Below are 5,592 nucleotides of genomic sequence, written 5' to 3' on the forward strand. Positions count from 1 at the left end.
AAATTAGAGGCTGGAGAGAAGATCTGCAGAAGAGAACACATGACCTTCAATGTGTAGTTTTTAAATTCTATTTAAATTATGAGTACAGAGCGAGACATTCAGATTGCAATGCAGGGGTAGTTTTCAAATGCACCCTGAACTTTGTACATGGCGGGGGAAAAAAGAACATGTATGTCAAAATACAGGCGGTCTGCACTTAATGACAAATTGGAATTATGACGAACTTTCAGAAATTTAAAAGTATGTGTTTAACGAGAAGGAATCGCTGTTTCAAGTGGAATGCACTGGCAGCAGAGTTGTGAGTGAGTACTTGCATATATACGTGCAGTATAAATGGGCTATAGGTATGCAATGCAATGCAATGCATTTTGTCATTCCCTCATTCATTTTCATGTCCTCTTTATCTGCCGTTGCTGGAACCGATCCCAGGTTTTCCATGGGCCAGAGGCAGGGTACACCCCGGAAGCGTCGCCAGCGGATCGTGGGGTCCTTTGTGTCAACATTATTTTGACCATATAAAAAGTCGGTCAACGGGCATTTCATTCAGCGATGAAATCCTTCGGACTGTTACTCCGTCGTTAAGTGAGGACCACCTGTAACACAAGGAATACTGGAGTGAGTTTGACAAGGGTTAAGACGACAGGATCAGAGCAGCTCTGTTGGGAAGTTCCTGGTCTGCAGTGGTCAGTTTTGGCAGCATAACGGATAGTAGTTGGTGTCCTAATGTTAAGGCTGATCGGTGTGTTATTATTTGCACAGCAGCACTTGTGAATAGACATAATATAAAGCTACCAACAATGTAGTAGCAGTAAGTGTGGAATTTCTTTTTCTGGGAGATATCAGCTAGTGAAGAATGTGCACCCCAGCTTTGGTTCATTTTACTGTGTGTGTGTGTGTGTGTGTGTGTGTGTGTGTGTGTCCTACATGTTATATTATCGTGATTTATTCAAAGACTCAAATCTGTTAGCTGAAGTAGAGATTAAGAGGTTGCACAGATTTAAGATGCAGCAAAGATTTAAATGTTATTTTTGTTGACTTGCTGAAATACAAGGCCCTCGTTTGACTTTGTAGCCACCAGTTGTATTCCGTTACAAGTAAGAGGTCAAGGCGGGAATCTCACATGTGATTTGAAAGTGAGAAAATTCATTTCATGATAAAAAGTTTACATGAAACAGATATTGAAAAATGTATTATCTTCAAATAGGTACAGGAGAGCCACATGCTGAGTGATGCAATGTGCCATTAAATATGAACTGCAGAGGTTTCAGTAACTACTGAGCAAATGTTTACAATAAATCAGGTTTTTGGGTTGTGGAGAAATTACAGATGTAAATATCTGAGAAATATTTGAACTAAAGAAATTAACAATTTACTGGAATTTGTGTGTTTTTTGATTAAGTCTTCATTGTTTCTGCATTATTTTCATTGTTAAAATGTTTGCTTTTTAAACTGAATAAGTGGTCAATTAGTTGTTTAATTTGTAACAAAACTGTAGTAGTAATAAAAAAAACACTGTCATAGTACTAATAAGAGATTTCACTATAATGAATAATGTGGTTGTGGAAGCAGTCATATTGCTAATATAAATTTGAATGGTTACATTCTGATTCTGCTGTTGCGTTCTGTTATGAATAAAATCAAATCCTGACATCACAAATGTGCATTGAACATTGCTACAGGATGGACTGTTTGCTGCACCGGAAGAGAGATGCATTTGTAGGAGAAGGAGTCTTCTTACTCTGCTGTGATGCATTCTTAAATTTCCTTCAGGATCAATACAGCCAACTAGATAGTGTTAGCACTGTTGTCCACCATCCAACTATCCATCCATTATTTTTTTGTTGTTTTTTTTGGCTGAAAATTAATACAATGGTACATTTTTGTTGCATGCCAAATGGGAGTTCATCAGTACTTTACATTTATATATTGCACAGTTTTCCTCCGCTAGAACCGTTGCTTCCTAGAAGCGATTGTCACTCATTTAAAGTGAAATGTCTTGCAGGCCCATCTCCTTAGTTGGTGACCGAGATGGGCACATGGATCATCATTAGATAGATGTATAGCTTGTACTTTAATCCATTAATGTGGCTGTTCCCCTCACCCAGGCAGGTCATGCTGTCATTTTCCTGCGTAATGTTTCTTTAAATGTATAAAAAGCTGGAGTTTTCAAATACATTCTGTCTGCACAGGGTGCACGTTGGCTGCATCTGGTTCTTCCTTGTCCAACTGCAATGTAGTTATTGCTTATTTCTGTGTAGAGAGAAAGATTGTTCTTGGATTTCCTCTTTTTACACAACAGCATGTTAATTCACGTTTTAGTGGAACATTTGTATTAGGAATCGCCAAAGTCCCGGATCACACTAATCTGTTCAGGTGCAGCTGCTTCAGAAATCACACTGAATAAAACCGCATGGTGTCTGTGGAACAGGGTTGTGTGTGTCTAATCAATCAAATTTAATTCAGGGAAAAAATGGAGCTCCTTGCTGTTTGCTCAACATAGCAAGGAGAAGTTGTTAAAGTGAAGCATTCGTGTTTTTAGATCAACAGAATTACCTATTGTATCATTTCCTCCTTTGATGCCTGGCATTGTGTTATTATTTCTAGTTCTTTTAAACTTTATTTAATCAGGAAAAGTCTCACTGAGATTTAAACGCTTACTGAAACACTGCTTCTCAGACTGTCATTCGTTGCCATTCAAGTGTGGAAAATCTCTTTTATGACACTAGCTACGTATTTGATGAAATGAGAGACTGAAATACAGTAGTCCCTCATTTTCCGCGGGGGTTACGTTCCAAAAACAACCCGCAATAAGTGAAATCCGCAATGTAGTGATCTTTATTTTTTTACAATTATTATACATGTACATAAATGTTTTAAGGCTGTAAAACCCCTCTTTACGTTCCACTTTTTGGAACGTAACCCCCGCGGAAAATGAGGGACTACTGTACAACAATATATAATTATTTCTTATAAGCTACAAAATTCGTTTTGTTTGAGGGGGTCGCCAATGTTGTTTACGTCCCAAGGCATTCTGGGTGTCACGTAATTTGGTTGTAGCGTCCATCTCACTCCTATTTTTTAGTATGGCAGCAATTCTTTTAAGCAGCGATGAGTCCGTTGAGCCTCTACAGTCTGAACCACAGGATCAGCAAAGAGGAGAAGCAAGTGATGAAAACGGAGATGTAAATCGCCGGGAGGACTCTAGATTAGGTCGTTGTGTTTGGTGTCTGTGTGGCAGCAGCGCCACCTCCTTGAAACGAGGCTCTTCCTATAATGACCCCAATATATATTTTTCACCAAGTACATGTGGAGGGACTTTGGCGCTGGCTTGAACATTAACTCAGGTTTTTAGGCTCAGAGACATTTCATTGGGGTCCTCAAACAAGAGTGTCAGTTGAATCATCTCACTGGAGTGTGGTGTGTATGGAAATTACAATGCATCACCTCTATGGATAGATTTAGCCTCCCATCTCAGAAACTGTAAACCTTCCTTCTCCCGAATGTATTGAGTGTGCTATTGTTGTGTCCTCTTATATTCTAGTTTCCCTTCTACCAATTATCCTCAGGTGACATGTAGTCACTGAAGCATACCTTCCTCTTAGCCCCATAGGAGGCTTGTTAAATCTAAATTGGTTCCCGAAGAGCCTTTTCTATGAAAAGCTGACTACAACATCTATAGAGAGCTTCCAAGCGCTATACCTCTTCTGCGAGGGTGTCGTGCTGGCAGGAATACGGCGGTGACGCGTTTAATCTTGAAATGAAAATGAAACATCACTCTCATGCTGTCATGTTTAAATCTCATGAACTGGATAGAAACCTTCTTTTTAGTCTGGTCAAAGGAAAAAGAATAACTCCTGGGAGTTGAGGCAAAACAGAGAACTATTTTGTTTTACTCTGCATAGCTTCACTGAAATCCAGAATGAAATGGCTGTTCAGGTAGAGCGTCAGGAAGGAGGAAGGAAGCACCATGGAATTGAACCAACTGCTCTTCATCAGCAAGTGTCCACATCGGTAACAGAGCAGCTGTCGTAATGATGGTGTAGGCGCCATAAAACAGACCTATTTGTAATTCATCGCATGTAGCCGATCAGGAATCCATATGATAATATATACGGCTCATAATGAAAGACTTCACACTGCTTAACAAATCAGAACCAAAATAAAAGATCATTAGCATGATGGGAATAATGGCTCCACAACCTTAACATGCATCACACATAGTATTTCATATATAGTATGCAATATTCATATATGCAGCTCAGAGTGATACTTTCTCAATATGCTGTATAGACTGCTAACACAATTAGTACATTTACCCAACAACACTAACAGTGTTTTAACCTTTTTACCCCTACAATTATAATATCTACCTTGTCTTTTTTATTTTCTTTTTAGCATTTTTTTCCTTTATAAATGTGTCAGACAATGCCCATATTTTGCCAATTATTTGCCCCTTTTTCCAGGAGAAATGGAAGTTTTGAAATCTGGTAAGTATTTATAAATATTATATGCTAAAAATTGTAATAACAGCTAACAGTGCAATAACAAAATAAACGACCTTATTTTCCGGACTAAAATATTCGTCGCTCCAGAGTACAAGTCGCAGGACCAGCCAAACTATGAAAAAAAAGTGTGACTTATAGTCGGTAGTTATACGGTAGTTAGGCCTGCGCTCCGGCCTAATAAAAATCCGGATTTGAATTTTTAACAGTTTTTGGTTAGATTGTTTTCCCTCTACAATATAGAGTTTTATACTTGCAAAAATTCAAAATCTTAAATTTTATGTTCACATTTAAAATCCAGAGGAGAGACGGGGACTATATCGGTAGAAGGATGCTGAGGATGGAACTGCCAGGGAACAGGGCTAGAGGTCAACCCAGGAGAAGATACATGGACGTAGTGAGGGAGGACGATGCAAAGGACAGGGTGAAGTGGAGAACGTTGGTTTACTGTGGTGACCCCTCAAGGGACAAGCCGATAGTCCAGTAGTAGTCGCATGTTCGAGCATGCTAACAGCTAAACTATGGCAAACGTTGCATCCACTAAATATCATGATCTTACCATTGTCATTGCGAGCATGTTAACGTTTTGCTCCAGGCACCGCTGTATTAATCTGGCTTCATGTTGTGTTTATTACTGTTGCTTTTTTTTTTTGTCAGTTATACGTATTATTTTACATTTAGCAATGTGAATAATGTTTGCACACATTTGCTGCTGTCTAATACACTATGTCAGTAGTACAAAAAAACAAACAAACAAACTCTTGGAGTCATTATAACCAGAGAGAGAACGAGAGAGATGTAACCAGTCTGCTTGTGTTTCCTCTTCATGGGAACACAATGAAAGCAGCTTTAATTTCACCTTCACTGTCAACAGTTTGTTCAATAATAGCGCCCTCCTTCCTCATTCCTGCTTCTCTAATAGCAATTCTTTCACATCCCCCTCCAGCAAATGAACATCCAGTTCTTTTATGTGGCCATTTAATTGAGTTTGACAAGAGAAGCAGCTAAATGGAAAATAATCTCTGCTGAGGCTTCTGCCCACGAAGGGGGCCCAAACTAAGTCGAACAGACATTTACTCCCATGCATTTT

This window comes from Brachionichthys hirsutus, chromosome 4 (genome assembly GCF_040956055.1).
Source record: "Brachionichthys hirsutus isolate HB-005 chromosome 4, CSIRO-AGI_Bhir_v1, whole genome shotgun sequence".
Taxonomy (NCBI): Eukaryota; Metazoa; Chordata; class Actinopteri; order Lophiiformes; family Brachionichthyidae; genus Brachionichthys; species Brachionichthys hirsutus.